Source organism: Tachypleus tridentatus, chromosome 7 (genome assembly GCF_004210375.1).
Source record: "Tachypleus tridentatus isolate NWPU-2018 chromosome 7, ASM421037v1, whole genome shotgun sequence".
NCBI classification, from domain to species: domain Eukaryota; kingdom Metazoa; phylum Arthropoda; class Merostomata; order Xiphosura; family Limulidae; genus Tachypleus; species Tachypleus tridentatus.
Genome location: NC_134831.1, coordinates 119,028,029 through 119,051,330, shown reverse-complemented (window position 1 = coordinate 119,051,330; position 23,302 = coordinate 119,028,029).

The following is a 23,302-nucleotide window of genomic DNA, read 5'->3' as shown; positions in this document are numbered from 1 at the left end:
GGTTAAACTTCAAAGAATTTCTTTGGTTTGGTTCCATGCCTGATATTTCTTGGTGCGTAGTGCATTCGATTCGTAATTTGTAGGTTCGGTCTCGCCTTCGAACACTTTCGTTCTTTCAGGCATTCCACTATTTGTTGGTAGTTTGAGAGTTAGTGATGAGAGGTGGCGTTGATTGGCCGATTTCACTTTATTGTATATCACATGAGAGTTGGCGTTGATTGGCCGATTTCACTTTATTATATATCACATTCAAATTAAGAACAGTTACTCTAGGCGACACTCCTGTAGCGTTGCGCGAAATTCAACGAACAAATGAACGAGTTTTTGATATTTCAAACAAACTTCTAGTTTCTACATAACTATGGAAATGTACAACCTCTTTATGACAGATTTTTAAACAGTTCATTCACTTATTGCAAGCAAAATGTACACAGAAACAAATTATTACTCACTCTAGGTCACTATATCATACATGATGGAAACTAGGCTATATACCTCTCATTGAATATATGTATTATAAGTGTAGCAATCAGCCACCTACCGCTAGGCCTGCTTAATTGATCATTATTGTGGTGTATATGTACTGTGTATTAAAAAGGGTATTTTGTGTAAATACATATAATATAGGCGAAACAGTGAAAATGCATTGGAACACATGGGGCTGTAATAGTGTATGTCAGCGTGCATGATGAGCCTAGTAAATAACATGACCCTGATAGGGTATTGAATTCATACTTGACAAGCCCGGTATGGCCAGCTGCTTAAGGTCGCTCGACTCGTAATCGGAGGGTCGCGGGTTCGGATCCCCGTCGCGCCAAACATGCTCGCCCTTTCAGCCGTGGGGGTGTTATAAAGTGACGGTCAATCCCACTATTCGTTGGTAAAAGAGTAGCCCAAGAGTTGGCGGTGGGTGGTGATGACTAGCTGCCTTAGCCTCTAGTTTTACACTGCTAAATTAGGGACGGCTAACGCAGATAGCTCTCGTGTAGCTTTGCGCGAAATTCAAAAACAAACAAAACAATCATACTTTGACTTTATGCGACATCAGCGCCTTCTTTTGTGTAACGTTCAACATTTAAACAGTGAAACCTAAATCTCAGTACAGAAGGGTGGAAGAGGTCAACGATGTACGTGACCCCTTTGTAACTGTGAGCGTTTCTCTGGGTCAACTTAGAAACTTCTGGCTGTCCTAAATGTTCTGCCATGTTATATATATATTCGTTTCTGTGGACAACATTTAAGACTCCCATTTTGGAATGTCGTTTTGTTTGGTTCTATATTGTTCAACGATCTTCCCCAAGTCTATCTTGCATTGAAAATTGTTGTGACAAATTACTCCAGTCATAAGGCAAACCCAGCATTATTGTACCGAGAAAAGCTCGAAATATTCATAAATTCAAAGTTCACAAGCATTAACGCTAAAATCAGGGGGTTCGATTCCCCTCAGTGGCCTGAGCAGATAGCCCTTTGTGGCTTTTCTATATGAAACACACACACACACACACACACACAAGCATTAAACTTGTAACAGCCGGAATTTGTGACGCCACAACAAATAGAAAGTGCGGTAAACATTCCGAATTCTTATAATATATTAAAGTGAGAAAACCCAACTTATTTTAAAAACGTATTTCAACTCAAACTGTAAATTAAAAACACAACTCTCAAGAAATGTCTGGATACAGGGCTCAAAAATATAACCATTGAAATTATTTTTGGTAGTTTGGATTTATGGTTACCGCATAATAATAATACTATGGCAACTCCTAGAACGTTTTAAAAAATATATAAAGAATTGTAAAATTATCTGTTTGTATTAAATTTCGCGCAATGCTACACGAAGTCTATGTACGTTAGGCGTCACTCATGTAGCAGTGATAAAACAAAGAAAAAGACAGCCAGCTAGACAACCCCACCTACCACCAATTCGTGGGATAGTATTTTATAAACGAATAGTGGGATTTACTGCACGTTATAACGCCCCAACGGCTAATAGGACAAGCATGTTCGGTGACGAGGACTTGAATCCACGACCTTTAGATTGCAATTTGACAACCACCAAAAAAATGTTAGGCCATATTGTAAAACATTGTATAAATAGACAAGAAAGGTGCAACTTCATCTCAAACAGAATGTTAATAAGTCTTTATTATCTATTATTACAACAGATGTCCGTGTGTTTGTAAAACACAACTTCTATATAAATATATATAAAGCACAAAAGTCTGTGTGTTTGTCTGCCCGTTATCTAACTACTTTAAGGTCGCTGGGACAACCGCAGTCAAACTTTGTGGGGTGATAGTCTGGGAATAGGGGCATATTAACAAAGGTACAGCACTCTTTTGCCCCCAACTCCCATTATTGCTGTTGCTGACAATTTATTATATTTGACGCAAGTTAACGTTATGGAATTCACAGATGGCGCTACGTTCTGATACCAGGAGTAGGAACTTTTGAATTTTCTATGAAACAACATACAAAAATATCTTATAGATCTCAGAGGTTACTAGTGTTTTATCTATGAAGGAATACAATGAAAAAATGTCCGCCACTATTGCAATAATACATAAACTCAACTGAAGTCTGTACTCCAACATAAAGTCTGTACTCCAACAGCCACTAGAAGGTTGGCATGAAGAGCCCTTCCTACTTTGACATGTGATCTTTCAAATCCGGCTTACGAGATACTTCTCTCGTCACTAACCGTCAATTAATTAATCACGTGAAACACTACAGAGAAACACTAAAAAGCGTGCGTTGAAAGTGGATAAAAGAAAACACCCCCACTACCACTATTTTGGCTGAAACCTCTTCCTACATGCATACTATGTGTTAAGTATATAAATATTGAATTTATATTAAACAATGAATACTGTAATAACATTTTGTTATCAATAAATTGGGTCAAAATTAGAATTTTCTGTTATTCATCACAACATCCAACTCCTATTGTTTATTTTAAAATTCACAACCCAGTCAAAGGACGAATACCTCAACTTGTTATATTATTTAAAAAAAAAAAAAACGTTCCTAGAACTGCGCCCTCCAGCGGCAAAATTGTGCACTCATCACGCACTTCCATACTCGTGATGGGAAGAGCACAAATAACTCAGTGTATAGCTTTGTGGTTGACAACAAATAAGTACAAACACCTATATCTTCGTTTGATGAACCACTGTTTCCTGTATATGACAAGGAAGCACCTTAACATGAACCTCATATTTCGATAATTATAAATATTTAACACAACTATTCAACTACTTCTGTTCAGTACTGAAATGGACGATTTTTCTAAAGTAAACATTAAAATTAACATTATTTTCTTCTTTTTCATTGTTAGTTACCATTTATTTTATTTTGTACCTTAACACGATTCAACAGTGTCTTATAAGATAGCATTTTAAACGTAGTAAACGGACATTTTTACTATATTATGATGACAAGGTATGACAGAGCATATATTTCATAGCCTTACATTTCATGAGCAGTATTAAAAAAAAGAGCAACTGTCTTCTGTTCCGCTGTGGGCCAGAGGTAAGTCTAATGACATAGGAAGCTAAAATCTGAGGTTCAGTTCCACGCGGTGCCACGGTAGGTACAAAAGACAGCCCGATGTGGCTTTGCTTCTAAACAACCAGCTGAACAATTTACTTTTCTTGATAATATGTGTACAAGTTTAGAGATATCAAACAACTGCTAAAATAAACAATAAAATAAACAGAAATGAACTGACTGGATAAAACTAAGAAACGACTTGCTCAGTGGAGATGATACGGCATTGCTTTTGGTCGACTACACATCAGTTAATTAGATATATATGTGAAATGAAAGTTAAAAACAGTTATAGTAGGTCTAGGATAAATGAGGTGCACATGTTGCTTTAAACTGCGAATAGCGGTTCCACGTAAGGTTTTTACTCTCATATCTGCTCCTAATTTTAACTTCCAGTTTCGTTTGTCACGTGAGGCTTTCACTAAAGACGAAGACTATTTAACATGTACAGATTTATTTTGTCAGAACAAATTAAACATGTTACTCTGTCTACCGCAGGGAATCAAACTCCGTATTTTAGAGCTATAAGTCGTAGTATACATACCGCTGTTCCACTAGAATCACTTACATAGGTACTCAATAGTATTTCATATATGTTGCTTGCCCACTAAAGGTTTTTTTTTGTGTCAGTAGTATATGTGTTTGTTTATTGTGTGTCAGTAGTGTATGTGTTTGTTTTGTGTGTGTAAGTAGTATATGTGTTTGTTTATTGTGTGTCAGTAGTGTATATGTTTGTTTTTTGTGTGTCAGTAGTATATGTGTTTGTTTTTGTCTCAGTAATATATGTGATTGTTTTTTGTGTCATTAGTATATGTGTTTGTTTTTGGTGTGTCAGTAGTATGTGTTTGTTTATTGTGTCAGAAGTATATGTGTTTGTTTTTGTGAATCAATAGTATGTGTTTGTTTTTGTGTCAGTAGTATATGTGTTTGTTTTTGTGTCAGTAGTATATGTGCTTGTTTTTTGTATCAGTAATATACGTGTTTGTTTTTTGTGTCAGTAATATACGTGTTTGTTTTTTGTGTCAGTAGTATACGTCTTTGTTTTTGTCAGTAGTATGTGTACTTTGTTTTGTGTCAATGGCATATGTCTTTGTTTTTGTGTCAGTAGTATGTGTTTGTTTTTGTGTGAGCAAGTATATGTGTTAGTTTTTGTTCCAGTGGGTATGTGTTTGTTTTGTGTCAGTAGTATACATTGTTTGATTTTTTTGTGTAGTATATACGTGTTTTGTTTTAGGTCAGTAGTAGACACGTGTTTGTTTTTGTGTAGTAGTATACGTGTTTGTTTTATTGTCAGTAGTATACGTGTTTTTTTTGTCAGTAGTATTGTGTTTGTTTGTGTCAGTGGTATACGTCATTTGTTTTTGTGTTAGTAGTATACGTGTTTGTTTTTTAGTCAGTAGTATGTGTTTGTTTTTGTGTCAGTAGTATACGTGCTTGTTTTTGTGTAGTAGTATACGTGTTTGTTTTTTGTGTCAGTAGTATACGTGTTTGTTTTTGTGTCAGTAGTATACGTGTTTGTTTTGTGTCAGCAGTTTGTTTTTGTCAGTGCAGTATGTGTTTGTTTTTTGTATCAGTAGCCCAGTAGTATACGTGCTGTTTTTATATAGTAGTATAGTATACGTGTTTTGTTTTTGTGTCAGTAGTATACGTGTTTGTTTTTCATTGTCAGTAGTATACGTGTTTGTTTTTATTGTCAGTAATGAAATGTGTTTATTCTTGTGCCTAGTCAGTATCTGTTTGTTTTGTTAGTAGTATACGTGTTTGTTTTTTTGTGTCAGTAGTATGTGTTTGTTGTTTTTGTGTCCAGTAGTATACGTGTTTGTTTTTGTGTCAGTAGTATGTGTTTGTTTTGTAGACATAGTAGTATCTGTTTGTTTTGTGTTGTGCAAGTATACGCGGCCTTATCTTTGTGTCAGTAGTATGTGTTTGTTTTTGTGTATCAGTAGTATCTGTTTGTTTTTGTATCAAGTAGTATATGTGTTTGTTTTTGTGTCAGTAGTTATGTGTTTGTTTTTGTGTATCAGTAGTATGTGTTTGTTTTTGTGTGTCAGTAGTATACGTGTTTGTTTTTTTTGTATCAGTAGTATACATTATTTAATTTTTGTGTCAGTAGTATACGTGTTTGTTTTGTGTCAGTAGTATACGTGTTTGTTTTTTGTATCAGTAGTATGTGTTTGTTTACTGTGTCAGTAGTATGTGTTTGTTTTATGTGTCAGTAGTATATGTGTTTGTTTTGTGTATCAGTAGCATCTGTTTGTTTTTTTTGTGTCAGTAGTATATATGTTGTGTTCAGTTGTCAGCAGTCAGTAGTATGCGTGTCTGTTATCTTTGTGTCAGTAGTATTGCGGTTTGTTTTTGTGTCAGTAGTATACGTTTTTTGTTTTTTGTGTCAGTAGTATACGGTTTGTTTTTTGTGTCAGTAGTATATGTGCGTGTTTTTGTGTCAGTCATATGTGTTTGGTTTTTTTGTCAGTAGTAGTATGTGTTTGTTTTTTGTGTCAGTAGTATATGTGCTTGTTTATTTCAGTAGTATGTGTGTTTGTTTTTTGTGTCAGTAGTATATGTGCTTGTTTTGTGTCAGTAGTATATGTGTTTGTTTTTTGGCCCAGCAGTATATGTGTTTGTTTTGTGTCAGTAGTATATGTGCTGTTTTTGTGTCAGGTATATGTGTTTGTTTTTTGGTCAGTAGTATACGTGTGGTTGTTTTGTGTCAGTAGTATACGTTTGTTTTTGTCTCAGTGAAGTATACGTGTTTGTTTTTTGTGTGTCAGTAGTATGTGTTTGTCTTTTGTGCCCAGTAGTATTACGTGTTTGTTTTTTGTGTTAGTAGTATATGTGTTTGTTTTTTGTTTCAGTAGTATGTGTTTGTTTTTGTGTCAGTAGTATACGTGCTTGTTTTTTGTGTCAGTAGTATACGTGTTTGTTTTTTGTGTCAGTAGTATACGTGTTTGTTTTTTTATTGTCCAGTAGTACGTGTAGGTTTTTGTGTCAGTAGTATACGTGTTTGTTTTTTTATTATCAGTAGTATGTGTTTGTTTTTGTGTATCAGTAGTATCTGTTTGTTTGTTTTTGTGTCCAGTAGTATACATGCTTGTTTTTGTTATAGTAGTATACGTGTTTGTTTTTGTGTCAATAGTATACGTGTTTGTTTTTTGTATTAAGTAGTATACGTGTTTGTTTTATGTGTCAGTGAGTATGTGTTTGTTTTCTTTGTGTCAGTAGTATCTGTTTTTATTTTTTGTGTCAGTAGTATACGTGTTTGTTTTTTGTGTCAGTAGTATGTGTTTGTTTTTTGTGTCAGTAGTATACGTGTTTGTTTTTTGTGTCAGTAGTATATGTGTTTGTTTTTGTGTATCAGTAGTATCTGTTTGTTTTTGTGTCAGTAGTATACGTGTTTGTTTTTTGTGTCAGTAGTATGTGTTTGTTTTTTGTGTATCAGTAGTATCTGTTTGTTTTTGTAATCAGTAGCAGTATATGTGTTTGTTTTTTTGTCCAGTAGTATATGTGTTTGTTTTTTGTGTATCAGTAGTATTATGTGTTTGTTTTTGTGTCAGCAGTATATGTGTTTGTTTTGTGTCAGTAGTATACGTATTTTTTTTTTGTGTCAGTAGTATACGTGTTTGTTTTTTGTGTCAGTAGTATACGTGTTTGTTTTTGTGTATCAGTAGTATGTGTTTGTTTTTGTGTCAGTAGTATGTGTTTGTTTTTGTGTCAGTAGTATATGTGTTTGTTTTTTGTGTATCAGTATATGTGTTTGTTTTTTTGTGTCAGTAGTATATGTGTTTGTTCTTTGTTATCAGTAGTATATGTGTTTGTTTTTTGTGTCAGTAGTATGTATTTGTTTTTTGTGTCAGTAGTATACGTGTTTGTCTTTTGTCAGTAGTATACGTGTTTGTTTTTGTGTCAGTAGTATATGTGTTTTTTTTTTGTGTCAGTGTAGTATGTGTTGGTTTTTTGTGTCAGTAGTATATGTGTTTGTTTTTTTGTGTCAGTAGTATATGTGCTTGTTTTGTGTCAGTAGTATGTGTGTGTTTGTTTTTTTTTTGTGTCAGTAGTATATGTGCTTGTTTTTTGTGTCAGTAGTATATGTGTTGGTTCTTTTAGTGTCAGTAGTATATGTGTTTGTTTTGTGTCAGTCGGTATATGTGCTTGTTTTGTGTCAGTAGTATGTGTGTTTGTTTTTTTGTCAGTAGTATACGTGTTTGTCTTTTAATGTCAGTAGTATATGTGTTTTTTTTGTTTGTTTAAGTATATGTGCTTGTTTTTTGTGTCAGTATATGTGTTTGTTTTTTTGTATCGTAGTATACGTGTTTGTTTTTATTGTCAGTAGTATATGTGTGCTTGTTTTTTATCAGTGAGTATATGTGTTTGTTTTTTTGTGTCAGTAGTATACGTGTTTGTTTTTTGTCAGTCAGTAGTATACGTGTTTGTTTTTTATTGTTCAGTAGTATATGTGTTTTTTTTTGTGTCAGTGAGTATGTGTTTGTTTTTTTTGTGTCAGTAGTATATGTGTTGGTTTTTTTGTGTCAGTAGTATATGTGTTTGTTTTTTTTGTCAGTAGTAGTATATGTGCTTGTTTTTGTGTCAGTAGTATGTGTTTTTTTTGTGTCAGTAGTATACGTGTTTGTTTTTTGTGTCAGTAGTATACGTGTTTGTTTTGTGTCAGTAGTATATGTGTTTGTTTTTTTGTGTCAGTAGTATATGTGTTTGTTTTTGTGTCAGTAGTATACGTGTTTGTTTTTTTGTGTCAGTAGTATGTGTGTTTGATACTCATTGTTCTTTTTATTATTATTTGGATATTAAAACATTGAAGAAACAATATTTTATATTCATGTGCTTCCTATTTGTTGATATGTTAAACTTCACACACACAAAAACACATATATATGTGTACAGACAAGTGTGTGTGTTTCTATATTAACTGGCAAAATGTGCATTTTAAAACAAACACCACGAATCATAATTTAAATATATAGATAAATAACATACCTTCCACTCTTCTTTCAAGTTATTTAAATACAGAACACGGACATACCTTCCACTCTTCCTTCAAGTTAGTTATATACAGATCTCGGACATACCTTCCACTCTTCCTTCAAGTTAGTTATATACAGATCACGGACATACCTTCCACTCTTCCTTCAAGTTAGTTACATACAGATCACGGACATACCTTCCACTCTTCCTTCAAGTTAGTTCTATGTAGAACACGGATATACCTTCTCCTCTTCCTTCAGGTTAGTTATATGTAGATCATGGACATACCTTCTCCTCTTCCTTCAGGTTAGTTCTATGTAGATCATGGACATACCTTCTCCTTTTCCTTCAAGTTAGTTCTATGTAGATCATGGATATACCTTCTCCTCTTCCTTCAGGTTAGTTCTATGTAGATCATGGACATACCTTCTCCTCTTCCTTCAGGTTAGTTATATGTAGATCATGGACATACCTTCTCCTCTTCCTTCAAGTTAGTTCTATGTAGATCATGGACATACCTTCTCCTCTTCCTTCAAGTTAGTTCTATGTAGATCATGGACATACCTTCTCCTTTTCCTTCAAGTTAGTTCTATGTAGATCATGGACATACCTTCTCCTCTTCCTTCAGGTTAGTTCTATGTAGATCATGGACATACCTTCTCCTCTTCCTTCAGGTTAGTTCTATGTAGATCATGGACATACCTTCTCCTCTTCCTTCAAGTTAGTTCTATGTAGATCATGGACATACCTTCTCCTCTTCCTTCAGGTTAGTTCTATGTAGATCATGTATATACCTTCTCCTCTTTCTTCAAGTTAGTTCTATGTAGATCATGGACATACCTTCTCCTCTTCCTTCAAGTTAGTTATATGTAGATCATGGACATACCTTCTCCTCTTCCTTCAGGTTAGTTATATGTAGATCATAGACATACCTTCTCCTCTTCCTTCAAGTTAGTTCTATGTAGATCATGGATATACCTTCTCCTCTTCCTTCAGGTTAGTTCTATGTAGATCATGTATATACCTTCTCCTCTTCCTTCAGGTTAGTTATATGTAGATCATGGACATACCTTCTCCTCTTCCTTCAGGTTAGTTCTATGTAAATCATGGATATACCTTCTCCTCTTCCTTCAGGTTAGTTATATGTAGATCATGGACATACCTTCTCCTCTTCCTTCAGGTTAGTTCTATGTAAATCATGTATATACCTTCTCCTCTTCCTTCAGGTTAGTTCTATGTAAATCATGTATATACCTTCTCCTCTTCCTTCAGGTTAGTTATATGTAGATCATGGACATACCTTCTCCTCTTCCTTCAGGTTAGCTATATGTAAATCATGTATATACCTTCTCCTCTTCCTTCAGGTTAGTTATATGTAGATCATGGACATACCTTCTCCTCTTTCTTCAAGTTAGTTCTATGTAGATCATGGACATACCTTCTCCTCTTCCTTCAGGTTAGTTCTATGTAGATCATGGATATACCTTCTCCTCTTCCTTCAGGTTAGTTCTATGTAGATCATGGATATACCTTCTCCTCTTCCTTCAGGTTAGTTATATGTAGATCATGGACATACCTTCTCCTCTTCCTTCAGGTTAGTTCTATGTAAATCATGGATATACCTTCTCCTCTTCCTTCAGGTTAGTTATATGTAGATCATGGACATACCTTCTCCTCTTCCTTCAGGTTAGTTATATGTAGATCATGGACATACCTTCTCCTCTTTCTTCAATTTAGTTCTATGTAGATCATGGATATACCTTGTCCTCTTCCTTCAGGTTAGGTCTATGTAGATCATGGACATACCTTCTCCTCTTTCTTCAGGTTAGTTATATGTAGATGATGGACATACCTTCTCCTCTTCCTTCAAGTTAGTTCTATGTAGATCATGTATATACCTGAGACTCTTCCTTCAGGTTAGGTCTATGTAGATCATGGATATACCTTCTCCTCTTCCTTCAAATTAGTTCTATGTAGATCATGGATATACCTTCTCCTCTTCCTTCAGGTTAGTTATATGTAGATCATGGATATACCTTCTCCTCTTCCTTCAGGTTAGTTCTATGTAGATCATGGATATACCTTCTCCTCTTCCTTCAAATTAGTTCTATGTAGATCATGGATATACCTTCTCCTCTTTCCTTCAAATTAGTTCTATGTAGATCATGGATATACCTTCTCCACTTCCTTCAGGTTAGTTCTATGTAGATCATGGATATACCTTCTACCTTCTCCTTTCCTTCAGGTTAGTTCTATGTAGATCATGGACATACCTTCTCCTCTTCCTTCAGGTTAGTTATATGTAGATCATGGACATACCTTCTCCTCTTCCTTCAGGTGAGTTATATGTAGATCATGGACATACATTCTCCTCTTCCTTCAATTTAGTTCTATGTAGATCATGGATATACCTTCTCCTCTTCCTTCAGGTGAGTTATATGTAGATCATGGACATACATTCTCCTCTTCCTTCAATTTAGTTCTATGTAGATCATGAATATACCTTGTCCTCTTCCTTCAGGTTAGTTATACGTAAATCATGGATATACCTTCCACTCTTCCTTCAAGTTAGTTACATACAGATCATGGACATACCTTCCACTCTTCCTTCAAGTTAGTTACATACAGATTATGGACATACATTCCACTCTTTCTTCAAGTTAGTTCTATGTAGAACACGGATATATCTTCTCCTCTTCCTTCAGGTTAGTTCTGTGTAGATCATGGACATACCTTCCATTCTTCCTTCAAGTTAGTTCTATGTAGATCATGGACATACCTTCTCCTCTTCCTTCAGGTTACTTATTTGTAGATCACGAACATACCTTCCGCTCTTCCTTCAAGGTAAAACTGCTTCATATTTGCATACAGGCCCGGCATGTCCAAGTGTGTTAAGGTGTTCGACTCGTAATTCGTGGTTCGCGGGTTCGAATGCCGGTCGCACCAAACATGCTTGCTCTTTCAGGTCTGGGGGCGTTATAATGTGACGGTCAATTCCAATATTGGTTGGTGAAAGAGTAGCCCAAGCTAAATTAGGGACGGCTAGCGCAGATAGCCCTCGAGTAGCTTTGCGTGAAATTCAAAATAACAAATATTTGCTAATTCAAACCTCTATTTATGTGCGTTGTGTGAAATGCGTGTTAAAAGTCGAGCATTCAAGCTTTTCTTATGTGTTTTTCTAAGCCTAAAGATAATGGATTTTGTTATAGCGACACATCATGTTAAATCTTTTAATGTTTCATTATTGCTTTTTGGTATTATTATTATATATTTCCTATACTTTATATAAAGTATATTATCAGTGGACTAATTTTTTTATAATAAACAATACTAAATATTACTGTGTTTATGTTTATTATTATTATTTTAATAGCACCGTGCATTTACTACACTCAACAACAAAAAATCGATCGAACAGAATATTATTTCTTTTACTAAAATTCAGTTCCGCAAAGTGACCACTGTGTGTAACGACGTACTTAGAATATTTTCGTTGTGAAAAATATTCTTTGACATCGCAACTGTGTTGTCAGATTCCTTGATGTCACAGTTATGTTGGCAGATTATTTGAGATCGCAACTGTGTTGTCAGATTCCTTGATGTCACAGTTATGTTGGCAGATTATTTAACATCGCAACTGTGTTGTCGGATTCTTTGATGTCACAGTTATGTTGGCCAATTATTTGACATCGCAACTGTGTTGTCAGATTCTTTGATGTCACAGTTACGTTGGCCGATTATTTGACATCGCAACAGTGTTGTCAGATTCGTTGATGTCACAGTTATGTTGGTAGATTATTTGACATCGCAACTGTGTTGTCAGATTATTTGACATCGCAACTGTGTTGTTAAATTTTCTACTTGTATTTGTGACAACTTTGTTGGTGATTTTAAGCGAAGGGAACAGAATGATTTAATCAGGTAAGTTATGGATCAACATTCACTTTGGAGCACAGTAGTAGCTTACTTTAGGTGTTACGGAACAACACTAACTCTGGAGCACAGTTAAACAACTATGTGATAAAACATTTTATTTTTCCAATTATTGCCGTACCATAGCCACTAGCTATCTGGTAGAATATACTGATTAACAGGTGTTTCTATAGCAATCACAGTTTATGTATTTAACGGCTTTCTTTGGTTTGTTTACGTGATTTACGACGAATATTACATGATAATCAATGAATGTGCGTCTGTAACGTATTATTGTAAATCTAAATGATCAAACTAACTAAACACCATATTATTAAGAAAGTAAGTGTAGTTAATGTCGATTTGAAAATACCGTAAGAAGAACAGTTGGCGTTTGCTACGTAGTTTATAGTGTAGAGATAACGGATTTTGTTATGACCACATCTCATGTTATTCCTTTCATTATGGCTGTTGAGAATTATTATATTAAAACTATTCTATCGAAAGGTGCGCTCTATATAAGGCCAATTACTAAAAAATGGGCTGTTTTTTTCAATAAAAGTATTAAATATTATTATATATGTGTTTTATTATTATTATTTTAATACCACCGTTTACAAATAACTTTTATTTTAGCTGCAATAACGATTATTTTATTTTAATAATTTTTACAATGTAAAACATGCAATTTAGAAATATTTTATCTAAGAACATGTTAACCCTGGCGGAGCTTTTAGAAACAATGCTTTCAAGTTCGCGTATGTTTCAACTTTAAAATAACCTCGTGATAAAAGACAGATAACAGACAGTTATGTGTAATAATTAAAACGTCTGTAATTAAGATACAATATTAAACGATACAAGAATGCTATGGGACAAATTCGTATACAGTTTAATCATAAGTAGATGTTTTAATTAATAAGCGACTGGAATTGGGATGACTTTGGATGAGAGAACACATCTCGGTCACAACAATGAAATATGAATGACACTTAAGACTTCGGAACGTGAAGAATTTCGTTTTAATCAAGTAACATTCAATGGTGACGTGTATACCAGCTAGTCTAGCCTTGATATATTATCATGACAAAACTTTAGAACACTAATTTCTCTACGCAAAAATCTTTAATGTTTCCTTAACGACCATCGTGAAACAGCACACAAGAACCTCACAATACTTAATAGTTAAATAGTTCAATTGGCTAAAAAAAAACCAGTAATGACGTTCGATTAAATTCATCGATATAATAAGATTCCTGGCGGAGAAAAGAAAAACAAACAAGCTTTATTTATGATTATTAAACAGTTCCCATTTGTTTGGATATCAAACGTTGATTGTAAGAGATATATATATTCTCAGATATATACCCGGTAGGGGGCTAGTCATAATTAGTTATTAATTCTACTCAGTTAATATTCGAAACAATCACTGATCATTTATTATATTTAATTTTCCGGTAATAAACTGTAGTTATATCCTGAATTTTCTCTTTATTTACAAATATTATATCATTGAAACCCAACTTTGTTAAAAAAAATCTTCTCGTAATTATTATAACTCGTAAACTTTCCAAAACTAACATATATTATATTGTTAAATCTCTATTTTGTTAAAAAAATCTTGCCGTAATTATTATAATACGTAAACTTTCTTTCCAAAACTAACATATATTATATTGTTAAATCTCTATTTTGTTAAAAAAAATCTTTCTGTAATTAATATAATACGTAAACTTTTTTCCAAAACTAACATATATTATATTGTTAAATCTCTAACAAAACAATACTACTTTTTGAGATTTTTAAAATATGATAAAGTTTTGCATACTTCTAAGTTCTAAATGTTCTGTTTCAAGGTGATAAGTGATTAAAATTGAAATGTTGACCCTGAAAGGGACCTTATGCAAAAGTTGATTAAATAATGCAATTTACCTTTATAAGGTGTCCATAGTTTACAGTGCAGAACGTGTGTCAGGTGCCTCATGTCTTGAACCTCGGACCATTCAATAGGCAATCCGATATTAGAATGCGTAGTGTCGTAAGATTTAAAGTTATTTTAATTTTAATTTTTTTTGTTTGACAAAACTCAAAGTATGAAAAGATGTCAGATAAAGATGGCATAAAGTTAAATCTAGATATGATCCGGGTATTACTTGTTATAAAACTAGATTGTACAGTTTGTTGTAGTTTAACTTGTTGTCATCAACTTGGATATTGAAAGGCCCATAAAAACGTTCGCTCTTCAATGACCCTGCGACTCGTAATCCGAGGGTCGCGGGTTCGTGCCCGCGTCGCGTTAAACATGCTCACCCTACCAGCCGTGGGGGTGTATAATTTTACGGTCAATCCCACTATTCGTTGGTAAAAGAGTAGCCCAAGAGATTGCGGACGGGTGATGATGACTAGCGGCCTTCCCTCTAGTCTTACACTGCTAAATTAGGGACGGCTGGCACAGATATCCCTCGTGTAGCTTTGTGCGAAATTCCAAAACAAAATTCAATGACCCAGCGGTACGTCTGTGGACTAACAACGCTAGAAACTGGGTTTCGATATCAGTGATGGACAGAGCACAGATAGCTCATTGTTTAGCTTTGCGTTTAATTTAAAAGAAACAATCAAAACATTCAATAAGAAATACGTGTGTAAGAAGGCCCCCTCGGTGGAAAAATGTTAACTTTATACACTTACAACGTCACTTTGGTTTGAAAGAAAGGTTGGTCACTTTGAAAGAAGGGTTGTTAATTTTACTTATCGTAATTGAAGTGAAGTTATTACAATGTTTTACTTAAACAACGCAATTATTACTTCACCCAGCAGTTTTGTACACGATTCACTTGAGAAAGTGTTTAGAGTGTAAACACAAACTAATGTAATAAATAATAAAACCAGTTATTGTTGGGTATTTTTCTCTCTTGGGTTATGAGCTTCAATTTTAACTCACTTCACTGTTTAAACACAAATATAGAAACAAGTGAAAAACATTTTCTTTGTGTGATACAGACTGAAAAAAGAAGTCAGATTCATAAAATACTACGTAAAAGGTAAGAATTATTAATTATAAAGAATGTATTGAAAATACATTTTAAATGGTTCATGAGCTTAAAAAAACTGTGTACAAATATTGAAGAGTTAAGATGACAGCACAAAATTCATCATTCATGAATAAAAAATTCTAATATAGTGGAATCTCCATCTTATCATAAAATTACAATATATCCAAACAATAAAAAACCATCTGCATGTGTCTTTAAAAGGAATATAACCTTTCGTTTTTATAAATTTGTAAATGAAAACTGGTTAGCCTATTCTAAAACGATGAATGAATATAACGTTATGTGGAATTAAGGGTTCGTTTCTTTTACAGAAATAGTCTTCTCGTGTTACTGATAGAACTAAGTTTCTCAACCTGGAGGTATACATATTAAATATCTTAAGATATATCTAGGAACTGTTTATGACCACCACTGAAGGCTATTTTATATTTTAACCCAAAAGGTTGCACACTGCTAGCTATCATCAGATTATGACACTGTTCCACTACAGTTAAAATTGATGCTTTATTATTGTATGTAATTTTCATGCCAGGTGGTGAAGGCACTTGAGTCGAACTCCGGGAGTCGCGGGTTCGAACCTCTGCCATACGAAAGATGCTCACCATTTCAACTGTGGAAACGTTATCATGTGACGGTTAATCCCACTATTCGGTGGTAAAAGAGTAGCCCAAGAGTTTGCAGTGGGTGGTGATGACTAGCTGCTTTCCCTTACACTGGTAAATTAGGGAGAGCTATCTCACATAGCTCTTGTGTAGCTTTACGCAAAATTTAAACCCAACTCTAATTTTTTATTTTTTTTCTTCGTCAAATATTTCTGTTTTCTAAAAAAAGAACACAAAGTCTTTGATCTTGAACTACGGAATAAAATATATTAGAACGGAGACCCAAATATATAAATATTACTTTGTTATAACTTAAAACAAGCCGAAACAAAAATAAATTAAACAAAAAACGCTTCACTTATTATAAAGACCACAGGGTACAAACTATAATGTGGGTTATAAAATGCCTAGGCTTTGGAGGTGTCTCTTAATGTAGGGCACACACTACGGTGGGGATACACAGTCTATCAGTGCAGTGTTTTTTGTTTGATTTATTTTTGTTTTGGTTTGTTTTCTTAAGTTAAAACGAACTGATATAATTATCAGAGATTTGAATTTGCTTTTTGTAATGCAGTCCTTTTTCGTGATTTTGTTTACTTGGGTTTGTAAATATTAATTTTCGCTAATATAAACATATATATTTTTGAGATTTTACTGAACATATCTATAGATGGCAGCACCACACAACAAACATATTAAAAACGACAAGTAACAGTATGGTCGACAAGTTCTGTTGCACGAATAGTTTCTTTAGCGAAATGACTAGCAGCACATAGTGTATAATTTTACATGGTTTGAAACGTTTCGCAGAGTTTGAAATATAATAAAAAACACATAAGAAAATTGACAAACCCACCTGGTTTATGTTGTCATTTTACAATATTTACATACTAATTTAGTGATTAAAAAATCTCAGCTTCTGTGACTTTTTTTCAGATAGCTTAACTTTGTAATTAATTTAAGTGTTTTTAATATATTTTAATGTAAAATAATATTATAATTAATGTTAAAATACGCAAGATTAAACATTATATAAACAACAGCAAAACACAGATAAATTAATATATATTTAGGTTTCAAACGAATGTAAAAAACATACATTGTATTTTACGCCCTGTAAGACGCACCTTTTCCTTCACAAATCCCAAAGCGTCTTCCAAGACGAAAGTGATGTTAAGGCAAGTTGTTATCTTAGGGTCTACTAAAAACAGCCTCTCACACAGATAGTAATCTCACTATTTACCAATTACAAGTATTTTCAATGGCATAAAACATTCAATTTAACTAATATTGTTGATATGCTGTAAAGAATATGACGTATTTGACTGTATTTACTCAGTAGGTTGATAAAAAGTCATGGCTGTATTAAGGTGTTGGTTGGTGAATTGAAATATTTGTTTCTTAGAATTGTCTTTTCAAAATTAGAGTGCGCCTTTTACGATGTGGCGTCTTATGTGGCGTAAAATACAGTAGTTCGTTGTTCGCTGTTAAACACAAAACTACACAGTCGGCTATCTGTGTTATGCCCCTCGCCTACACGTACACACAGTTATAAGCTTTCAACCTTACTGTTGCTACATATGTTTAGTCATTGAAATGTTAAATTTGACTTATTTTATGATATATTTAGTTCTGCTAAACAACGCTATCCAACGGATATTTCAATCATTAACAGCCTAACAGAATTTAGTTCATAAATTAACAGTTTCCAAAACACCAACAACAGATTAGTTCAAATCAAAAAATATAATATTTGTCACCTCAACCGTTCACTAAAGTTAGTCGTTATAAAGGTAAAATTATCCAGGTTAGCGTTGAATTGAGCGTTTCCTTTTGAAAATAATTCGGTGGCTCAGCGGTATGTTTCTAGGTTCATAACGTTAATAATCTGGTTTCGATACCTGCGACTAGGAGCGTACATTGTGTGCGCTTAACAAGAAAATAAACGCAACGTTGACTGGTCTTATTCTTATTTTGACCCCCCCCCCCTCACATCGCCAGTGACAAAGCGATATGTCTGCAGACTTAAAACGCTAAAAACCAGGATTGGATACTCCTTTTGGGCAGAGCACAGATAGCGCTTCGTGTAGTTTTCTGCTTAACTTCAAATCAATCAATTTTACATTTTACACCAGAAAATTTTAGTAAAAACTTAACTGCAAAGATCATATGAAGTGAAACCTATAACTGAGGTACGTTATTTTATAATACGTGTAACGTTAAAAAAAATTGAGTATTTGAATTCTAATTTAAGAAATGTATGTTTTCTTCTTAATTAGATTATTTTTATTTGTTCAACACAATGTAAGAAAGTGTATATATATATATATATACACACATGATACGCAAGAAGGTACAATGTGTTAAAGCTAATAACAATGAAGAAAGATCAGATAGTATACTGATGACTAGGCTTTTATTAAAAAAAAATGTGAAGCAAACAGATAAGAAATTCTTTAATGAAAGCTTGAAGACCTTAATACTGTTTCATACACAACTGGTACTAAACAAGCTATTAACACATTATTTTATTTCACAATTAATTTATGAGCCTTTACAATTGTTGTTGAGTTGTATTACAGGCTTTTATTTATGTGATATCATAATAAGGGGAGGATTTATATTGCCATCTAGCGACATGAAAAGGAAACTTTTGTTTTTAAATCTGAAGACTTTCTTAAGGCAACTAAATTATAAAAAAATGATTCATGCAAAGCAGGTACTTTGGTTTGTATAATGAAAACATATATAAAAACGTATGATAACAGTCGTTTGCTAATACTAGAAACTCTCGGATTATAAATAGCTTACTTTTCAAATATCATACAATTTACTTTTTAAATGGAAACAGACTTATTTAAGAAGAAACACGTGTACAGCTTAGAATGGATCAAATTTATGTGACGTCATAGCCCCAAGAAAAATTAATATTTAAAATTTGATGAGTTCTGGTATTAAGCTGAAAGCATCGTCAGCAATATGGTGTCTATTAGATGGTTGAAATACATTCTTCTTCTCGGTAAACCCACCGAGGTACCAAATAAACAATTAGCGCTTAGAAAGACACAAAATCTGTGACGGAAGCAGAAATATTTGAAAACAAATTCTTATTAAAATAATAATTATCACTGATTGTTAATTATTCGGAAACAATCGTTCCTTCTTTAATGACACAGTTAATCAACTGGTTTCAAAATTTATGTAAAGCCTAAGTTCTTGAATTTTCTAAACACTTATACTAGATTGTTAGTTTGTTGATAAATTTATATTTATCATAATATATATTTTTTTATAAATAATTTCAAATTTAATGTTTCTTTTAAACTCAAGAGATGGCGCGATTGCATAATTACTTACTGATAATACTTGGGCTACTCTTTTACCAACTAATAGTGGGATTGCCCGTAACTTTACAACATGTCAAGCATGTTTGATGCGACCGGGATTCGAATCCGCGACCTTCGGATTATGAGTCGAACACCTTAATACGCTTGGCCATGCCGGGCCTGCTCGTTTTTAAAAGCACGCGATTACATATCCATCTATTTATAAGCAGATAAAGTAACAAAAAGAATTCTGACGTTTGCGACCCATTATCACAAAAACTAATAAGAAAAAAATATCTCGTTACGTTCTTTATGGCCGTGTGTGCGTTATAACAGTGACGGTCAAAGTTTTATGGATGGCTAGAGGTGGAGAAGTTTGGTACGAAGATCAACAAAACAGGCTATTCATACGTTTGAATATCTTTAAACGGATGGTCTATAAGCTAAAAACAGACCTTGTGTCATCCCATGCAATTTGTACTGCACTCAGTACCAGGTTGCTCTTATAGCAGTTGAGATCATAATAAAACTGCAACTTGCCGAGGACTATTAGGCCTAATTTAACTCTTTTTTTTTTTTTTTTACAAAAAGGTTAACAGATTTAATTTTATTGATTTCAAAATATAAATTAGAGATAGAATGAAGTAAAAAGATTTTGTCAGAACACCTACGTTTGTTTCGGTTTGATGCATGTAACGTGTATTGTCGGATGTGTATTTCGCAAGTCCTGCCTGTTCTATAAATTTGTAGAAGATTCTCGAGAGTAAGAATCAACAATATATGTTTTACCAAAATACTAGCGTGCTCGAACATTGTTGAACGTTTTAGAATCTCGCTTTAAATTACATTAATCAACGTGTCAAGAGATAGAACAGAAAATACAGTTTGCTCTCTCTAGTCAGTGTGCTAAAGGCCTCAAACGCTAAAGCTGTAATTAATACATATTAATCTGAAAACTACAGAACTTGACCTGGAAGGTTTATAGATTTCGAACACTACAAACTTCAGTTAATTAACTTAAAATATTAGATATTGTTGTCGGTGGCCCGGCATGGCCAAGCGTGTTAAGGCGTGCGACTCGTAATCTGAGGGTCGCGGGTTCGCGTCCCCGTCGCGCCAAACATGCTCGCCCTTTCAGCCGTGGGGGCGTTGTAATGTTACGGTCAATCCCACTATTCGTTGGTAAAAGAGTAGCCCAAGAGTTGGCGGTGGGTGGTGATGACTAGTTGCCTTCCCTCTAGTCTTACGCTGCTAAATTAGGAACAGATAGCCCTCGAGTAGCTTTGTGCTTAATTCAAAACTAACAAACAATTTGTTCAACGGGCATGAGTTATATGCATTATTACTCATAAACTTAACAGTAAAAAAACACCTTTAGTTAATATTTTCATAACGATTAATTAAAACTACTCTTGAAAACGTATTATTAATTGTTTAACATTAAGCACAAACCTGCACAACGGGTTATCTGTGCTCCGGCCATCACAAGTATCGAAACCCGATATATAGCATTGTAAGTCCACCGACAGGTGTAGTTTCACGAAAACGTAATTGTTCATAGACTTCATTAAAAACATTACTTGCAGATAAAATTTCTTATCATTTCATTGAAACTGTTCAGGAAGATTTTATTTTCTGAGCAATTAATTAAAACTACTCTTGAAAGTGTAGTTTCAATAACAATTTTTTTTTTCATAGAACTTGACTTTAAGATATAATTTCATAAAATTTTTGTGAAAACTACGCCGGTGATATTAATTTTCTAAGTAATTAATTAAAAGTTAATAAACTGTTTTCATATTACTTTAATAGACCTCTATTGAAGGTATCGTTTTCGTGATATTTTGATGGATTTTCCTTGACAGTGTTAGTTTCATTGTATTTAATTAAAAATACTCCCAGTAGCTCAATTCTCATAGGACGCAATTACAATTACTCATAATAATGTAGTTTTTATTAACACCATACCTAATGGTGTTATTTTCACAATTCCTTGACAGAATGTTACTGATAATGCAGTTTTTATAGCGTTTCATTAAAACTATACTTAAATTTGTAGTTTGATTCCATTATGCATCAGTAGTATTGCTAGGTTCTTAACTCTTATAGTTTTATTAGACGTTCTTTTGAGTGTCATCTACCTTGCATTATTACAATGATTTATACCTTCAGTGTTATGTACCTTGCATGATTACAATGATTTATACCTTCAGTGTTATGTACCTTGCATTATTACAATAATTTATACCTTCAGTGTTATGTACCTTGCATGATTACAATGATTTATACCTTCAGTGTTATGTACCTTGCATGATTACAATGATTTATACCTTCAGTGTTATATACCTTGCATTATTACAATGATTTATACCTTCAGTGTTATATACCTTGCATGATTACAATGATTTATACCTTCAGTGTTATATACCTTGCATGATTACAATGATTTATACCTTCAGTGTTATATACCTTGCATTATTACAATGATTTATACCTTCAGTGTTATATATTTTGCATGGTTACAATGATTTATACCTTCAGTGTTATGTACCTTGCATTATTACAATAATTTATACCTTCAGTGTTATGTACCTTGCATGATTACGATGATTTATACCTTCAGTGTTATGTACCTTGCATGATTACAATGATTTATACCTTCAGTGTTATATACCTTGCATTATTACAATGATTTATACCTTCAGTGTTATATACCTTGCATGATTACAATGATTTATACCTTCAGTGTTATATACCTTGCATGATTACAATGATTTATACCTTCAGTGTTATATACCTTGCATGATTACAATGATTTATACCTTCAGTGTCATCTACCTTGCATTATTACAATGATTTATACCTTCAGTGTTATGTACCTTGCATGATTACAATGATTTATACCTTCAGTGTTATGTACCTTGCATGATTACAATGATTTATATCTTCAGTGTTATGTACCTTGCATGATTACAATGATTTATACCTTCAGTGTTATATACCTTGCATGGTTACAATGATTTATACTTTCAGTGTTATCTTCCTTGCATGATTACAATGATTTATACCTTCAGTGTTATATACCTTGCATGATTTAAACATCCTATTTTATAGCAGAAAGTCCGTGATTATTGGTTTACAAAACGTCTTTAATTCGCCAAATGTGCTTGTTATGTTTTGCCCAATGAAGAAACAGCGTTTACCATCTTAATATTTCATTATTATGAATACTTGGTTTTTACAAATATATTTTTAGTTTATATAGTATGTCAGGTGCACGTGTTTTCTTATAGGAAAGCCACATCGGGCTATCTGCTGAGTGGAGCCTTTGGTAACTTAACCCTATGTAGAAACGTAATAATCTGTGTGGCAAGATAATCCACTTGTAAAGAAAATTATATATGTAAAGACGGCTGGTATGGGTAGAGTAAGAACTATGTAGAGGAGCGAAGAACCTTTCGACCTTTTTCGGTTATCGTCAGAAGAAGATCGAAACGTTGTTCGCTCCTTTACTAGCGCTGTATCTACCCATATCAGCCGTTTTTAAATATATATGTAGAAACGTATGTACTTTAATTGACTGTATTGATGTAAAGCGCCAATAATTGTCTTTATGTTTTATATAGCAAGTAGGTTTTAATCGAATAAAAACCCAACGGTTCACTTACGTCTAAAACGTAACTCGTATATTATTTTAGAGACTAATCAGAATCACAAATGCACTAGTTTTTGGAAGTCGAATGGTTGGACAATTCGTGTTTGTGATTTATAGTATATTAGATATATAATTTCTCAGATACAGTTTGACCAGTCAGTAGGTACTGTCTAGATGAATAAGATAAATTACCTACGTATTTATGACTTTTTGTGTCATACTATA